Raw genomic sequence first — 19779 nt, forward strand, 5'->3', positions numbered from 1 at the left:
CGAGCTATGGCAAAATGTTAAGAGACCTTTTTTGTAGAGAATTAAGTTTCCTACTTTTTACGTTCTATGATATTTTTTGATCAGATGCGTAGTTCTCCAGATATATCAAGATATTTAAAAGTTCCGAAGCCGCACCAACATAATAGAGATACAGAAACACCGTGGCCCCTTTCTTTGAGATAACTCTGCACTATTGCGAACTGGAAATGCCACTTCCAGTTTAGCTGTGCAGAAGAAGAACAACAAGAAGAAGAAATATCTCGAAATATGCCCGTTAGGCCCCTTCCCTTGAGATAAATCTGCAAATATCTCGGAAACGAAGCGAGCTATGGCAAAATGTTAAGAGACCTTTTTTGTAGAGAATTAAGTTTCCTACTTTTCAGGTTCTATGATATTTTTTGATCAGATGCGTAGTTCTCGAGATATATCAAGATATTTAAAAGTTCCGAAACCGCACCAACATAATAGAGATACAGAAACACCGTGGCCCCTTTCTTTGAGATAAGTCTGCACTGTTGCGAGCTGTAAATGCCACTTCCAGCTTAGCTGTGCAGAAGAAGAACAACAAGAAGAAGAAATATCTCGAAATATGTCCGTCAGGCCCCTTCCCTTGAGATATATCTGCAAATATCTCGGAAACGAAGCGAGCTATGGCTAAATGTTAAGAGACCTTTTTTGTAGAGAATTATGTTTCCTACAATTTATGTTCTATGATATTTTTTGATCAGAAGCGTAGTTTTCGAGATATATCGAGATATTTAAAAGTTCCGAAGCCGCACCAACATAATAGAGATACAGAAACACCGTGGCCCCTTTCTTTGAGATAACTCTGCACTATTGCGACCTGCAAATGCCACTTCCAGCTCAGCTGTGCAGAAGAAGAACAACAAGAAGAAGAAATATCTCGAAATATGTCCGTCAGGCCCCTTCCCTTGAGATAAATCTGCAAATATCTCGGAAACGAAGCGAGCTATGGCAAAATGTTAAGAGACCTTTTTTGTAGGGAATTAAGTTTCCTACTTTTTATGTTCTATGATATTTTTTGATCAGATGCGTAGTTCTCGAGTATATATCAAGATATTTAAAAGTTCCGAAGCCGCACCAACATAATAGAGATACAGAAACACCGTGGCCCCTTTCTTTGAGATAACTCTGCACTATTGCGAGCTGCAAATGCCACTTCCAGCTTAGCTGTGCAGAGGAAGAACAACAAGAAGAAGAAGTATCTCGAAATATGTCCGTCAGGCCCGTTCCTTTGAGCTGAATCTGCAAATATCTCGGAAACGAAGCGAGCTATGGCAAAATGTTAAGATACGTTTTTTGTAGAGAATTATGTTTCCTACAATTTATGTTCTATGATATTTTTTGATCAGAAGCGTAGTTTTCGAGATATATCGAGATATTTAAAAGTTCCGAAGCCGCACCAACATAATAGAGATACAGAAACACCGTGGCCCCTTTCTTTGAGATAACTCTGCACTAGTGCGAGCCGCAAATGCCACTTCCAGCTTAGCTGTGCAGAAGAAGAACAACAAGAAGAAGAAATATCTGGAAATATGTCCGTCAGGCCCCTTCCCTTGAGATAAATCTGCAAATATCTCGGAAACGAAGCGAGCTATGGCAAAATGTTAAGAGACCTTTTTTGTAGAGAATTATGTTTCCTACAATTTATGTTCTATGATATTTTTTGATCAGAAGCGTAGTTTTCGAGATATATCGAGATATTTAAAAGTTCCGAAGCCGCACCAACATAATAGAGATACAGAAACACCGTGGCCCCTTTCTTTGAGATAACTCTGCACTATTGCGACCTGCAAATGCCACTTCCAGCTCAGCTGTGCAGAAGAAGAACAACAAGAAGAAGAAATATCTCGAAATATGTCCGTCAGGCCCCTTCCCTTGAGATAAATCTGCAAATATCTCGGAAACGAAGCGAGCTATGGCAAAATGTTAAGAGACCTTTTTTGTAGAGAATTAAGTTTCCTACTTTTTATGTTCTATGATATTTTTTGATCAGATGCGTAGTTCTCGAGTATATATCAAGATATTTAAAAGTTCCGAAGCCGCACCAACATAATAGAGATACAGAAACACCGTGGCCCCTTTCTTTGAGATAACTCTGCACTATTGCGAGCTGCAAATGCCACTTCCAGCTTAGCTGTGCAGAGGAAGAACAACAAGAAGAAGAAGTATCTCGAAATATGTCCGTCAGGCCCGTTCCTTTGAGCTGAATCTGCAAATATCTCGGAAACGAAGCGAGCTATGGCAAAATGTTAAGATACGTTTTTTGTAGAGAATTATGTTTCCTACAATTTATGTTCTATGATATTTTTTGATCAGAAGCGTAGTTTTCGAGATATATCGAGATATTTAAAAGTTCCGAAGCCGCACCAACATAATAGAGATACAGAAACACCGTGGCCCCTTTCTTTGAGATAACTCTGCACTAGTGCGAGCCGCAAATGCCACTTCCAGCTTAGCTGTGCAGAAGAAGAACAACAAGAAGAAGAAATATCTGGAAATATGTCCGTCAGGCCCCTTCCCTTGAGATAAATCTGCAAATATCTCGGAAACGAAGCGAGCTATGGCAAAATGTTAAGAGACCTTTTTTGTAGAGAATTATGTTTCCTACAATTTATGTTCTATGATATTTTTTGATCAGAAGCGTAGTTTTCGAGATATATCGAGATATTTAAAAGTTCCGAAGCCGCACCAACATAATAGAGATACAGAAACACCGTGGCCCCTTTCTTTGAGATAACTCTGCACTATTGCGACCTGCAAATGCCACTTCCAGCTCAGCTGTGCAGAAGAAGAACAACAAGAAGAAGAAATATCTCGAAATATGTCCGTCAGGCCCCTTCCCTTGAGATAAATCTGCAAATATCTCGGAAACGAAGCGAGCTATGGCAAAATGTTAAGAGACCTTTTTTGTAGAGAATTAAGTTTCCTACTTTTTATGTGCTATGATATTTTTTGATCAGATGCGTAGTTCTCGAGATATATCAAGATATTTAAAAGTTCCGAAGCCGCACCAACATAATAGAGATACAGAAACACCGTGGCCCCTTTCTTTGAGATAACTCTGCACTATTGCGAGCTGGAAATGCCACTTCCAGTTTAGCTGTGCAGAAGAAGAACAACAAGAAGAAGAAATATCTCGAAATATGTCCGTTAGGCCCCTTCCCTTCAGATAAATCTGCAAATATCCCGGAAACGAAGCGAGCTATGGCAAAATGTTAAGAGACCTTTTTTGTAGAGAATTAAGTTTCCTACTTTTCAGGTTCTATGATATTTTTTGATCAGATGCGTAGTTCTCGAGATATATCAAGATATTTAAAAGTTCCGAAGCCGCACCAACATAATAGAGATACAGAAACACCGTGGCCCCTGTCTTTGAGATAACTCTGCACTATTGCGAGCTGTAAATGCCACTTCCAGCTTAGCTGTGCAGAAGAAGAACAACAAGAAGAAGAAATATCTCGAAATATGTCCGTTAGGCCCCTTCCCTTCAGATAAATCTGCAAATATCTCGGAAACGAAGCGAGCTATGGCAAAATGTTAAGAGACCTTTTTTGTAGAGAATTAAGTTTCCTACTTTTCATGTTCTATGATATTTTTTGATCAGATGCGTAGTTCTCGAGATATATCAAGATATTTAAAAGTTCCGAAGCCGCACCAACATAATAGAGATACAGAAACACCGTGGCCCCTTTCTTTGAGATAACTCTGCACTATTGCGAGCTGTAAATGCCACTTCCAGCTTAGCTGTGCAGAAGAAGAACAACAAGAAGAAGAAATATCTCGAAATATGTCCGTCAGGCCCCTTCCCTTGAGATATATCTGCAAATATCTCGGAAACGAAGCGAGCTATGGCAAAATGTTAAGAGACCTTTTTTGTAGAGAATTATGTTTCCTACAATTTATGTTCTATGATATTTTTTGATCAGAAGCGTAGTTTTCGAGATATATCGAGATATTTAAAAGTTCCGAAGCCGCACCAACATAATAGAGATACAGAAACACCGTGGTCCCTTTCTTTGAGATAACTCTGCACTAGTGAGAGCCGCAAATGCCACTTCCAGCTTAGCTGTGCAGAAGAAGAACAACAAGAAGAAGAAATATCTCGAAATATGTCCGTCAGGCCCCTTCCCTTGAGATATATCTGCAAATATCTCGGAAACGAAGCGAGCTATGGCAAAATGTTAAGAGACCTTTTTTGTAGAGAATTATGTTTCCTACAATTTATGTTCTATGATATTTTTTGATCAGAAGCGTAGTTTTCGAGATATATCGAGATATTTAAAAGTTCCGAAGCCGCACCAACATAATAGAGATACAGAAACACCGTGGCCCCTTTCTTTGAGATAACTCTGCACTAGTGCGAGCCGCAAATGCCACTTCCAGCTTAGCTGTGCAGAAGAAGAACAACAAGAAGAAGAAATATCTCGAAATATGTCCGTCAGGCCCCTTCCCTTGAGATAAATCTGCAAATATCTCGGAAACGAAGCGAGCTATGGCAAAATGTTAAGAGACCTTTTTTGTAGAGAATTAAGTTTCCTACTTTTTATGTTCTATGATATTTTTTGATCAGATGCGTAGTTCTCGAGATATATCAAGATATTTAAAAGTTCCGAAGCCGCACCAACATAATAGAGATACAGAAACACCGTGGCCCCTTTCTTTGAGATAACTCTGCACTATTGCGAGCTGCAAATGCCACTTCCAGCTTAGCTGTGCAGAGGAAGAACAACAAGAAGAAGAAATATCTCGAAATATGTCCGTCAGGCCAGTTCCTTTGAGCTGAATCTGCAAATATCTCGGAAACGAAGCGATCTATGGCAAAATGTTAAGAGACGTTTTTTGTAGAGAATTATGTTTCCTACTTTTCAGGTTCTATGATATTTTTTGATCAGATGCGTAGTTCTCGAGATATATCAAGATATTTAAAAGTTCCGAAGCCATACCAACATAATAGAGATACAGAAACACCGTGGCCCCTTTCTTTGAGATAACTCTGCACTATTGCGAGCTGTAAATGCCACTTCCAGCTTAGCTGTGCAGAAGAAGAACAACAAGAAGAAGAAATATCTCGAAATATGTCCGTCAGGCCCCTTCCCTTGAGATAAATCTGCAAATATCTCGGAAACGAAGCGAGCTATGGCAAAATGTTAAGAGACCTTTTTTGTAGAGAATTAAGTTTCCTACTTTTTATGTTCTATGATATTTTTTGATCCGAAGCGTAGTTTTCGAGATATATCGAGATATTTAAAAGTTCCGAAGCCGCACCAACATAATAGAGATACAGAAACACCGTGGCCCCTTTCTTTGAGATAACTCTGCACTAGTGCGAGCTGCAAATGCCACTTCCAGCTTAGCTGTGCAGAAGAACAACAAGAAGAAGAAATATCTCGAAATATGTCCGTCAGGCCCCTTCCCTTAAGATAAATCTGCAAATATCTCGGAAACGAAGCGAGCTATGGCAAAATGTTAAGAGACCTTTTTTGTAGAGAATTAAGTTTCCTACTTTTCAGGTTCTATGATATTTTTTGATCAGATGCGTAGTTCTCGAGATATATCAAGATATTTAAAAGTTCCGAAGCCGCACCAACATAATAGAGATACAGAAACACCGTGGCCCCTTTCTTTGAGATAACTCTGCACTATTGCGAGCTGTAAATGCCACTTCCAGCTTAGCTGTGCAGAAGAAGAACAACAAGAAGAAGAAATATCTCGAAATATGTCCGTCAGGCCCCTTCCCTTGAGATAAATCTGCAAATATCTCGGAAACGAAGCGAGCTATGGCAAAATGTTAAGAGATCTTTTTTGTAGAGAATTATGTTTCCTACAATTTATGTTCTATGATATTTTTTGATCAGAAGCGTAGTTTTCGAGATATATCGAGATATTTAAAAGTTCCGAAGCCGCACCAACATAATAGAGATACAGAAACACCGTGGCCCCTTTCTTTGAGATAACTCTGCACTATTGCGACCTGCAAATGCCACTTCCAGCTCAGCTGTGCAGAAGAAGAACAACAAGAAGAAGAAATATCTCGAAATATGTCCGTCAGGCCCCTTCCCTTGAGATAAATCTGCAAATATCTCGGAAACGAAGCGAGCTATGGCAAAATGGTAAGAGACCTTTTTTGTAGAGAATTATGTTTCCTACAATTTATGTTCTATGATATTTTTTGATCAGAAGCGTAGTTTTCGAGATATATCGAGATATTTAAAAGTTCCGAAGCCGCACCAACATAATAGAGATACAGAAACACCGTGGCCCCTTTCTTTGAGATAACTCTGCACTATTGCGACCTGCAAATGCCACTTCCAGCTCAGCTGTGCAGAAGAAGAACAACAAGAAGAAGAAATATCTCGAAATATGTCCGTCAGGCCCCTTCCCTTGAGATATATCTGCAAATATCTCGGAAACGAAGCGAGCTATGGCAAAATGTTAAGAGACCTTTTTTGTAGAGAATTAAGTTTCCTACTTTTTATGTTCTATGATATTTTTTGATCAGATGCGTAGTTCTCGAGATATATCAAGATATTTAAAAGTTCCGAACCCGCACCAACATAATAGAGATACAGAAACACCGTGGCCCCTTTCTTTGAGATAACTCTGCACTATTGCGAGCTGCAAATGCCACTTCCAGCTTAGCTGTGCAGAGGAAGAACAACAAGAAGAAGAAATATCTCGAAATATGTCCGTCAGGCCAGTCCCTTTGAGCTGAATCTGCAAATATCTCGGAAACGAAGCGAGCTATGGCAAAATGTTAAGAGACGTTTTTTATAGAGAATTATGTTTCCTACAATTTATGTTCTATGATATTTTTTGATCAGAAGTGTAGTTTTCGAGATATATCGAGATATTTAAAAGTTCCGAAGCCGCACCAACATAATAGGGATACAGAAACACCGTGGCCCCTTTCTTTGAGATAACTCTGCACTAGTGCGAGCCGCAAATGCCACTTCCAGCTTAGCTGTGCAGAAGAAGAACAACAAGAAGAAGAAATATCTCGAAATATGTCCGTCAGGCCCCTTCCCTTGAGATATATCTGCAAATATCTCGGAAACGAAGCGAGCTATGGCAAAATGTTAAGAGACCTTTTTTGTAGAGAATTATGTTTCCTACAATTTATGTTCTATGATATTTTTTGATCAGAAGCGTAGTTTTCGAGATATATCGAGATATTTAAAAGTTCCGAAGCCGCACCAACATAATAGAGATACAGAAACACCGTGGCCCCTTTCTTTGAGATAACTCTGCACTAGTGCGAGCCGCAAATGCCACTTCCAGCTTAGCTGTGCAGAAGAAGAACAACAAGAAGAAGAAATATCTCGAAATATGTCCGTCAGGCCCCTTCCCTTGAGATAAATCTGCAAATATCTCGGAAACGAAGCGAGCTATGGCAAAATGTTAAGAGACCTTTTTTGTAGAGAATTAAGTTTCCTACTTTTTATGTTCTATGATATTTTTTGATCAGATGCGTAGTTCTCGAGATATATCAAGATATTTAAAAGTTCCGAAGCCGCACCAACATAATAGAGATACAGAAACACCGTGGCCCCTTTCTTTGAGATAACTCTGCACTATTGCGAGCTGCAAATGCCACTTCCAGCTTAGCTGTGCAGAGGAAGAACAACAAGAAGAAGAAATATCTCGAAATATGTCCGTCAGGCCAGTTCCTTTGAGCTGAATCTGCAAATATCTCGGAAACGAAGCGATCTATGGCAAAATGTTAAGAGACGTTTTTTGTAGAGAATTATGTTTCCTACAATTTATGTTCTATGATATTTTTTGATCAGAAGCGTAGTTCTCGAGATATATCAAGATATTTAAAAGTTCCGAAGCCATACCAACATAATAGAGATACAGAAACACCGTGGCCCCTTTCTTTGAGATAACTCTGCACTATTGCGAGCTGTAAATGCCACTTCCAGCTTAGCTGTGCAGAAGAAGAACAACAAGAAGAAGAAATATCTCGAAATATGTCCGTCAGGCCCCTTCCCTTGAGATAAATCTGCAAATATCTCGGAAACGAAGCGAGCTATGGCAAAATGTTAAGAGACCTTTTTTGTAGAGAATTAAGTTTCCTACTTTTTATGTTCTATGATATTTTTTGATCCGAAGCGTAGTTTTCGAGATATATCGAGATATTTAAAAGTTCCGAAGCCGCACCAACATAATAGAGATACAGAAACACCGTGGCCCCTTTCTTTGAGATAACTCTGCACTAGTGCGAGCTGCAAATGCCACTTCCAGCTTAGCTGTGCAGAAGAACAACAAGAAGAAGAAATATCTCGAAATATGTCCGTCAGGCCCCTTCCCTTAAGATAAATCTGCAAATATCTCGGAAACGAAGCGAGCTATGGCAAAATGTTAAGAGACCTTTTTTGTAGAGAATTAAGTTTCCTACTTTTCAGGTTCTATGATATTTTTTGATCAGATGCGTAGTTCTCGAGATATATCAAGATATTTAAAAGTTCCGAAGCCGCACCAACATAATAGAGATACAGAAACACCGTGGCCCCTTTCTTTGAGATAACTCTGCACTATTGCGAGCTGTAAATGCCACTTCCAGCTTAGCTGTGCAGAAGAAGAACAACAAGAAGAAGAAATATCTCGAAATATGTCCGTCAGGCCCCTTCCCTTGAGATAAATCTGCAAATATCTCGGAAACGAAGCGAGCTATGGCAAAATGTTAAGAGATCTTTTTTGTAGAGAATTATGTTTCCTACAATTTATGTTCTATGATATTTTTTGATCAGAAGCGTAGTTTTCGAGATATATCGAGATATTTAAAAGTTCCGAAGCCGCACCAACATAATAGAGATACAGAAACACCGTGGCCCCTTTCTTTGAGATAACTCTGCACTATTGCGACCTGCAAATGCCACTTCCAGCTCAGCTGTGCAGAAGAAGAACAACAAGAAGAAGAAATATCTCGAAATATGTCCGTCAGGCCCCTTCCCTTGAGATAAATCTGCAAATATCTCGGAAACGAAGCGAGCTATGGCAAAATGGTAAGAGACCTTTTTTGTAGAGAATTATGTTTCCTACAATTTATGTTCTATGATATTTTTTGATCAGAAGCGTAGTTTTCGAGATATATCGAGATATTTAAAAGTTCCGAAGCCGCACCAACATAATAGAGATACAGAAACACCGTGGCCCCTTTCTTTGAGATAACTCTGCACTATTGCGACCTGCAAATGCCACTTCCAGCTCAGCTGTGCAGAAGAAGAACAACAAGAAGAAGAAATATCTCGAAATATGTCCGTCAGGCCCCTTCCCTTGAGATATATCTGCAAATATCTCGGAAACGAAGCGAGCTATGGCAAAATGTTAAGAGACCTTTTTTGTAGAGTATTAAGTTTGCTACTTTTTATGTTCTATGATATTTTTTGATCAGATGCGTAGTTCTCGAGATATATCAAGATATTTAAAAGTTCCGAAGCCGCACCAACATAATAGAGATACAGAAACACCGTGGCCCCTTTCTTTGAGATAACTCTGCACTATTGCGAGCTGGAAATGCCACTTCCAGTTTAGCTGTGCAGAAGAAGAACAACAAGAAGAAGAAATATCTCGAAATATGTCCGTTAGGCCCCTTCCCTTCAGATAAATCTGCAAATATCTCGGAAACGAAGCGAGCTATGGCAAAATGTTAAGAGACCTTTTTTGTAGAGAATTAGGTTTCCTACTTTTCATGTTCTATGATATTTTTTGATCAGATGCGTAGTTCTCGAGATATATCAAGATATTTAAAAGTTCCGAAGCCGCACCAACATAATAGAGATACAGAAACACCGTGGCCCCTTTCTTTGAGATAACTCTGCACTATTGCGACCTGCAAATGCCACTTCCAGCTCAGCTGTGCAGAAGAAGAACAACAAGAAGAAGAAATATCTCGAAATATATCCGTCAGGCCCCTTCCCTTGAGATAAATCTGCAAATATCTCGGAAACGAAGCGAGCTATGGCAAAATGTTAAGAGACCTTTTTTGTAGAGAATTAAGTTTCCTACTTTTCAGGTTCTATGATATTTTTTGATCAGATGCGTAGTTCTCGAGATATATCAAGATATTTAAAAGTTCCGAAGCCGCACCAACATAATAGAGATACAGAAACACCGTGGCCCCTTTCTTTGAGATAACTCTGCACTATTGCGAGCTGTAAATGCCACTTCCAGCTTAGCTGTGCAGAAGAAGAACAACAAGAAGAAGAAATATCTCGAAATATGTCCGTCAGGCCCCTTCCCTTGAGATAAATCTGCAAATATCTCGGAAACGAAGCGAGCTATGGCAAAATGTTAAGAGATCTTTTTTGTAGAGAATTATGTTTCCTACAATTTATGTTCTATGATATTTTTTGATCAGAAGCGTAGTTTTCGAGATATATCGAGATATTTAAAAGTTCCGAAGCCGCACCAACATAATAGAGATACAGAAACACCGTGGCCCCTTTCTTTGAGATAACTCTGCACTATTGCGACCTGCAAATGCCACTTCCAGTTTAGCTGTGCAGAAGAAGAACAACAAGAAGAAGAAATATCTCGAAATATGCCCGTTAGGCCCCTTCCCTTCAGATAAATCTGCAAATATCTCGGAAACGAAGCGAGCTATGGCAAAATGTTAAGAGACCTTTTTTGTAGAGAATTAAGTTTCCTACTTTTCAGGTTCTATGATATTTTTTGATCAGATGCGTAGTTCTCGAGATATATCAAGATATTTAAAAGTTCCGAAACCGCACCAACATAATAGAGATACAGAAACACCGTGGCCCCTTTCTTTGAGATAACTCTGCACTATTGCGAGCTGTAAATGCCACTTCCAGCTTAGCTGTGCAGAAGAAGAACAACAAGAAGAAGAAATATCTCGAAATATGTCCGTCAGGCCCCTTCCCTTGAGATATATCTGCAAATATCTCGGAAACGAAGCGAGCTATGGCTAAATGTTAAGAGACCTTTTTTGTAGAGAATTATGTTTCCTACAATTTATGTTCTATGATATTTTTTGATCAGAAGCGTAGTTTTCGAGATATATCGAGATATTTAAAAGTTCCGAAGCCGCACCAACATAATAGAGATACAGAAACACCGTGGCCCCTTTCTTTGAGATAACTCTGCACTAGTGCGAGCTGCAAATGCCACTTCCAGCTTAGCTGTGCAGAAGAACAACAAGAAGAAGAAATATCTCGAAATATGTCCGTCAGGCCCCTTCCCTTAAGATAAATCTGCAAATATCTCGGAAACGAAGCGAGCTATGGCAAAATGTTAAGAGACCTTTTTTGTAGAGAATTAAGTTTCCTACTTTTCAGGTTCTATGATATTTTTTGATCAGATGCGTAGTTCTCGAGATATATCAAGATATTTAAAAGTTCCGAAGCCGCACCAACATAATAGAGATACAGAAACACCGTGGCCCCTTTCTTTGAGATAACTCTGCACTATTGCGAGCTGTAAATGCCACTTCCAGCTTAGCTGTGCAGAAGAAGAACAACAAGAAGAAGAAATATCTCGAAATATGTCCGTCAGGCCCCTTCCCTTGAGATAAATCTGCAAATATCTCGGAAACGAAGCGAGCTATGGCAAAATGTTAAGAGATCTTTTTTGTAGAGAATTATGTTTCCTACAATTTATGTTCTATGATATTTTTTGATCAGAAGCGTAGTTTTCGAGATATATCGAGATATTTAAAAGTTCCGAAGCCGCACCAACATAATAGAGATACAGAAACACCGTGGCCCCTTTCTTTGAGATAACTCTGCACTATTGCGACCTGCAAATGCCACTTCCAGCTCAGCTGTGCAGAAGAAGAACAACAAGAAGAAGAAATATCTCGAAATATGTCCGTCAGGCCCCTTCCCTTGAGATAAATCTGCAAATATCTCGGAAACGAAGCGAGCTATGGCAAAATGGTAAGAGACCTTTTTTGTAGAGAATTATGTTTCCTACAATTTATGTTCTATGATATTTTTTGATCAGAAGCGTAGTTTTCGAGATATATCGAGATATTTAAAAGTTCCGAAGCCGCACCAACATAATAGAGATACAGAAACACCGTGGCCCCTTTCTTTGAGATAACTCTGCACTATTGCGACCTGCAAATGCCACTTCCAGCTCAGCTGTGCAGAAGAAGAACAACAAGAAGAAGAAATATCTCGAAATATGTCCGTCAGGCCCCTTCCCTTGAGATATATCTGCAAATATCTCGGAAACGAAGCGAGCTATGGCAAAATGTTAAGAGACCTTTTTTGTAGAGTATTAAGTTTGCTACTTTTTATGTTCTATGATATTTTTTGATCAGATGCGTAGTTCTCGAGATATATCAAGATATTTAAAAGTTCCGAAGCCGCACCAACATAATAGAGATACAGAAACACCGTGGCCCCTTTCTTTGAGATAACTCTGCACTATTGCGAGCTGGAAATGCCACTTCCAGTTTAGCTGTGCAGAAGAAGAACAACAAGAAGAAGAAATATCTCGAAATATGTCCGTTAGGCCCCTTCCCTTCAGATAAATCTGCAAATATCTCGGAAACGAAGCGAGCTATGGCAAAATGTTAAGAGACCTTTTTTGTAGAGAATTAGGTTTCCTACTTTTCATGTTCTATGATATTTTTTGATCAGATGCGTAGTTCTCGAGATATATCAAGATATTTAAAAGTTCCGAAGCCGCACCAACATAATAGAGATACAGAAACACCGTGGCCCCTTTCTTTGAGATAACTCTGCACTATTGCGACCTGCAAATGCCACTTCCAGCTCAGCTGTGCAGAAGAAGAACAACAAGAAGAAGAAATATCTCGAAATATATCCGTCAGGCCCCTTCCCTTGAGATAAATCTGCAAATATCTCGGAAACGAAGCGAGCTATGGCAAAATGTTAAGAGACCTTTTTTGTAGAGAATTAAGTTTCCTACTTTTCAGGTTCTATGATATTTTTTGATCAGATGCGTAGTTCTCGAGATATATCAAGATATTTAAAAGTTCCGAAGCCGCACCAACATAATAGAGATACAGAAACACCGTGGCCCCTTTCTTTGAGATAACTCTGCACTATTGCGAGCTGTAAATGCCACTTCCAGCTTAGCTGTGCAGAAGAAGAACAACAAGAAGAAGAAATATCTCGAAATATGTCCGTCAGGCCCCTTCCCTTGAGATAAATCTGCAAATATCTCGGAAACGAAGCGAGCTATGGCAAAATGTTAAGAGATCTTTTTTGTAGAGAATTATGTTTCCTACAATTTATGTTCTATGATATTTTTTGATCAGAAGCGTAGTTTTCGAGATATATCGAGATATTTAAAAGTTCCGAAGCCGCACCAACATAATAGAGATACAGAAACACCGTGGCCCCTTTCTTTGAGATAACTCTGCACTATTGCGACCTGCAAATGCCACTTCCAGCTCAGCTGTGCAGAAGAAGAACAACAAGAAGAAGAAATATCTCGAAATATGTCCGTCAGGCCCCTTCCCTTGAGATAAATCTGCAAATATCTCGGAAACGAAGCGAGCTATGGCAAAATGTTAAGAGACCTTTTTTGTAGAGAATTAAGTTTCCTACTTTTTATGTTCTATGATATTTTTTGATCAGATGCGTAGTTCTCGAGATATATCAAGATATTTAAAAGTTCCGAAGCCGCACCAACATAATAGAGATACAGAAACACCGTGGCCCCTTTCTTTGAGATAACTCTGCACTATTGCGAGCTGGAAATGCCACTTCCAGTTTAGCTGTGCAGAAGAAGAACAACAAGAAGAAGAAATATCTCGAAATATGCCCGTTAGGCCCCTTCCCTTCAGATAAATCTGCAAATATCTCGGAAACGAAGCGAGCTATGGCAAAATGTTAAGAGACCTTTTTTGTAGAGAATTAAGTTTCCTACTTTTCAGGTTCTATGATATTTTTTGATCAGATGCGTAGTTCTCGAGATATATCAAGATATTTAAAAGTTCCGAAACCGCACCAACATAATAGAGATACAGAAACACCGTGGCCCCTTTCTTTGAGATAACTCTGCACTATTGCGAGCTGTAAATGCCACTTCCAGCTTAGCTGTGCAGAAGAAGAACAACAAGAAGAAGAAATATCTCGAAATATGTCCGTCAGGCCCCTTCCCTTGAGATATATCTGCAAATATCTCGGAAACGAAGCGAGCTATGGCTAAATGTTAAGAGACCTTTTTTGTAGAGAATTATGTTTCCTACAATTTATGTTCTATGATATTTTTTGATCAGAAGCGTAGTTTTCGAGATATATCGAGATATTTAAAAGTTCCGAAGCCGCACCAACATAATAGAGATACAGAAACACCGTGGCCCCTTTCTTTGAGATAACTCTGCACTATTGCGACCTGCAAATGCCACTTCCAGCTCAGCTGTGCAGAAGAAGAACAACAAGAAGAAGAAATATCTCGAAATATGTCCGTCAGGCCCCTTCCCTTGAGATAAATCTGCAAATATCTCGGAAACGAAGCGAGCTATGGCAAAATGTTAAGAGACCTTTTTTGTAGAGAATTAAGTTTCCTACTTTTTATGTTCTATGATATTTTTTGATCAGATGCGTAGTTCTCGAGTATATATCAAGATATTTAAAAGTTCCGAAGCCGCACCAACATAATAGAGATACAGAAACACCGTGGCCCCTTTCTTTGAGATAACTCTGCACTATTGCGAGCTGCAAATGCCACTTCCAGCTTAGCTGTGCAGAGGAAGAACAACAAGGAGAAGAAGTATCTCGAAATATGTCCGTCAGGCCCGTTCCTTTGAGCTGAATCTGCAAATATCTCGGAAACGAAGCGAGCTATGGCAAAATGTTAAGATACGTTTTTTGTAGAGAATTATGTTTCCTACAATTTATGTTCTATGATATTTTTTGATCAGAAGCGTAGTTTTCGAGATATATCGAGATATTTAAAAGTTCCGAAGCCGCACCAACATAATAGAGATACAGAAACACCGTGGCCCCTTTCTTTGAGATAAATCTGCACTATTGCGACCTGCAAATGCCACTTCCAGCTCAGCTGTGCAGAAGAAGAACAACAAGAAGAAGAAATATCTCGAAATATGTCCGTCAGGCCCCTTCCCTTGAGATAAATCTGCAAATATCTCGGAAACGAAGCGAGCTATGGCAAAATGTTAAGAGACCTTTTTTGTAGAGAATTAAGTTTCCTACTTTTTATGTTCTATGATATTTTTTGATCAGATGCGTAGTTCTCGAGATATATCAAGATATTTAAAAGTTCCGAAGCCGCACCAACATAATAGAGATACAGAAACACCGTGGCCCCTTTCTTTGAGATAACTCTGCACTATTGAGAGCTGTAAATGCCACTTCCAGCTTAGCTGTGCAGAAGAAGAACAACAAGAAGAAGAAATATCTCGAAATATGTCCGTCAGGCCCCTTCCCTTGAGATATATCTGCAAATATCTCGGAAACGAAGCGAGCTATGGCTAAATGTTAAGAGACCTTTTTTGTAGAGAATTATGTTTCCTACAATTTATGTTCTATGATATTTTTTGATCAGAAGCGTAGTTTTCGAGATATATCGAGATATTTAAAAGTTCCGAAGCCGCACCAACATAATAGAGATACAGAAACACCGTGGCCCCTTTCTTTGAGATAACTCTGCACTATTGCGACCTGCAAATGCCACTTCCAGCTCAGCTGTGCAGAAGAAGAACAACAAGAAGAAGAAATATCTCGAAATATGTCCGTCAGGCCCCTTCCCTTGAGATAAATCTGCAAATATCTCGGAAACGAAGCGAGCTATGGCAAAATGTTAAGAGACCTTTTTTGTAGAGAATTAAGTTTCCCACTTTTTATGTTCTATGATATTTTTTGATCAGATGCGTAGTTCTCGAGTATATATCAAGATATTTAAAAGTTCCGAAGCCGCACCAACATAATAGAGATACAGAAACACCGTGGCCCCTTTCTTTGAGATAACTCTGCACTATTGCGAGCTGCAAATGCCACTTCCAGCTTAGCTGTGCAGAGGAAGAACAACAAGAAGAAGAAGTATCTCGAAATATGTCCGTCAGGCCCGTTCCTTTGAGCTGAATCTGCAAATATCTCGGAAACGAAGCGAGCTATGGCAAAATGTTAAGAGACCTTTTTTGTAGAGAATTAAGTTTCCTACTTTTCAGGTTCTATGATATTTTTTGATCAGATGCGTAGTTCTCGAGATATATCAAGATATTTAAAAGTTCCGAAGCCGCACCAACATAATAGAGATACAGAAACACCGTGGCCCCTTTCTTTGAGATAACTCTGCACTATTGCGAGCTGTAAATGCCACTTCCAGCTTAGCTGTGCAGAAGAAGAACAACAAGAAGAAGAAATATCTCGAAATATGTCCGTCAGGCCCCTTCCCTTGAGATAAATCTGCAAATATCTCGGAAACGAAGCGAGCTATGGCAAAATGTTAAGAGATCTTTTTTGTAGAGAATTATGTTTCCTACAATTTATGTTCTATGATATTTTTTGATCAGAAGCGTAGTTTTCGAGATATATCGAGATATTTAAAAGTTCCGAAGCCGCACCAACATAATAGAGATACAGAAACACCGTGGCCCCTTTCTTTGAGATAACTCTGCACTATTGCGACCTGCAAATGCCACTTCCAGCTCAGCTGTGCAGAAGAAGAACAACAAGAAGAAGAAATATCTCGAAATATGTCCGTCAGGCCCCTTCCCTTGAGATAAATCTGCAAATATCTCGGAAACGAAGCGAGCTATGGCAAAATGTTAAGAGACCTTTTTTGTAGAGAATTAAGTTTCCTACTTTTTATGTTCTATGATATTTTTTGATCAGATGCGTAGTTCTCGAGATATATCAAGATATTTAAAAGTTCCGAAGCCGCACCAACATAATAGAGATACAGAAACACCGTGGCCCCTTTCTTTGAGATAACTCTGCACTATTGCGAGCTGGAAATGCCACTTCCAGTTTAGCTGTGCAGAAGAAGAACAACAAGAAGAAGAAATATCTCGAAATATGCCCGTTAGGCCCCTTCCCTTCAGATAAATCTGCAAATATCTCGGAAACGAAGCGAGCTATGGCAAAATGTTAAGAGACCTTTTTTGTAGAGAATTAAGTTTCCTACTTTTCAGGTTCTATGATATTTTTTGATCAGATGCGTAGTTCTCGAGATATATCAAGATATTTAAAAGTTCCGAAACCGCACCAACATAATAGAGATACAGAAACACCGTGGCCCCTTTCTTTGAGATAACTCTGCACTATTGCGAGCTGTAAATGCCACTTCCAGCTTAGCTGTGCAGAAGAAGAACAACAAGAAGAAGAAATATCTCGAAATATGTCCGTCAGGCCCCTTCCCTTGAGATATATCTGCAAATATCTCGGAAACGAAGCGAGCTATGGCTAAATGTTAAGAGACCTTTTTTGTAGAGAATTATGTTTCCTACAATTTATGTTCTATGATATTTTTTGATCAGAAGCGTAGTTTTCGAGATATATCGAGATATTTAAAAGTTCCGAAGCCGCACCAACATAATAGAGATACAGAAACACCGTGGCCCCTTTCTTTGAGATAACTCTGCACTATTGCGACCTGCAAATGCCACTTCCAGCTCAGCTGTGCAGAAGAAGAACAACAAGAAGAAGAAATATCTCGAAATATGTCCGTCAGGCCCCTTCCCTTGAGATAAATCTGCAAATATCTCGGAAACGAAGCGAGCTATGGCAAAATGTTAAGAGACCTTTTTTGTAGAGAATTAAGTTTCCTACTTTTTATGTTCTATGATATTTTTTGATCAGATGCGTAGTTCTCGAGTATATATCAAGATATTTAAAAGTTCCGAAGCCGCACCAACATAATAGAGATACAGAAACACCGTGGCCCCTTTCTTTGAGATAACTCTGCACTATTGCGAGCTGCAAATGCCACTTCCAGCTTAGCTGTGCAGAGGAAGAACAACAAGAAGAAGAAGTATCTCGAAATATGTCCGTCAGGCCCGTTCCTTTGAGCTGAATCTGCAAATATCTCGGAAACGAAGCGAGCTATGGCAAAATGTTAAGATACGTTTTTTGTAGAGAATTATGTTTCCTACAATTTATGTTCTATGATATTTTTTGATCAGAAGCGTAGTTTTCGAGATATATCGAGATATTTAAAAGTTCCGAAGCCGCACCAACATAATAGAGATACAGAAACACCGTGGCCCCTTTCTTTGAGATAACTCTGCACTAGTGCGAGCCGCAAATGCCACTTCCAGCTTAGCTGTGCAGAAGAAGAACAACAAGAAGAAGAAATATCTGGAAATATGTCCGTCAGGCCCCTTCCCTTGAGATAAATCTGCAAATATCTCGGAAACGAAGCGAGCTATGGCAAAATGTTAAGAGACCTTTTTTGTAGAGAATTATGTTTCCTACAATTTATGTTCTATGATATTTTTTGATCAGAAGCGTAGTTTTCGAGATATATCGAGATATTTAAAAGTTCCGAAGCCGCACCAACATAATAGAGATACAGAAACACCGTGGCCCCTTTCTTTGAGATAAATCTGCACTATTGCGACCTGCAAATGCCACTTCCAGCTCAGCTGTGCAGAAGAAGAACAACAAGAAGAAGAAATATCTCGAAATATGTCCGTCAGGCCCCTTCCCTTGAGATAAATCTGCAAATATCTCGGAAACGAAGCGAGCTATGGCAAAATGTTAAGAGACCTTTTTTGTAGAGAATTAAGTTTCCTACTTTTTATGTTCTATGATATTTTTTGATCAGATGCGTAGTTCTCGAGATATATCAAGATATTTAAAAGTTCCGAAGCCGCACCAACATAATAGAGATACAGAAACACCGTGGCCCCTTTCTTTGAGATAACTCTGCACTATTGCGAGCTGGAAATGCCACTTCCAGTTTAGCTGTGCAGAAGAAGAACAACAAGAAGAAGAAATATCTCGAAATATGCCCGTTAGGCCCCTTCCCTTCAGATAAATCTGCAAATATCTCGGAAACGAAGCGAGCTATGGCAAAATGTTAAGAGACCTTTTTTGTAGAGAATTAAGTTTCCTACTTTTCAGGTTCTATGATATTTTTTGATCAGATGCGTAGTTCTCGAGATATATCAAGATATTTAAAAGTTCCGAAACCGCACCAACATAATAGAGATACAGAAACACCGTGGCCCCTTTCTTTGAGATAACTCTGCACTATTGCGAGCTGTAAATGCCACTTCCAGCTTAGCTGTGCAGAAGAAGAACAACAAGAAGAAGAAATATCTGGAAATATGTCCGTCAGGCCCCTTCCCTTGAGATATATCTGCAAATATCTCGGAAACGAAGCGAGCTATGGCTAAATGTTAAGAGACCTTTTTTGTAGAGAATTATGTTTCCTACAATTTATGTTCTATGATATTTTTTGATCAGAAGCGTAGTTTTCGAGATATATCGAGATATTTAAAAGTTCCGAAGCCGCACCAACATAATAGAGATACAGAAACACCGTGGCCCCTTTCTTTGAGATAACTCTGCACTATTGCGACCTGCAAATGCCACTTCCAGCTCAGCTGTGCAGAAGAAGAACAACAAGAAGAAGAAATATCTCGAAATATGTCCGTCAGGCCCCTTCCCTTGAGATAAATCTGCAAATATCTCGGAAACGAAGCGAGCTATGGCAAAATGTTAAGAGACCTTTTTTGTAGAGAATTAAGTTTCCCACTTTTTATGTTCTATGATATTTTTTGATCAGATGCGTAGTTCTCGAGTATATATCAAGATATTTAAAAGTTCCGAAGCCGCACCAACA

Source organism: Osmia lignaria, unplaced genomic scaffold (assembly GCF_051020975.1).
Source record: "Osmia lignaria lignaria isolate PbOS001 unplaced genomic scaffold, iyOsmLign1 scaffold0006, whole genome shotgun sequence".
NCBI classification, from domain to species: domain Eukaryota; kingdom Metazoa; phylum Arthropoda; class Insecta; order Hymenoptera; family Megachilidae; genus Osmia; species Osmia lignaria.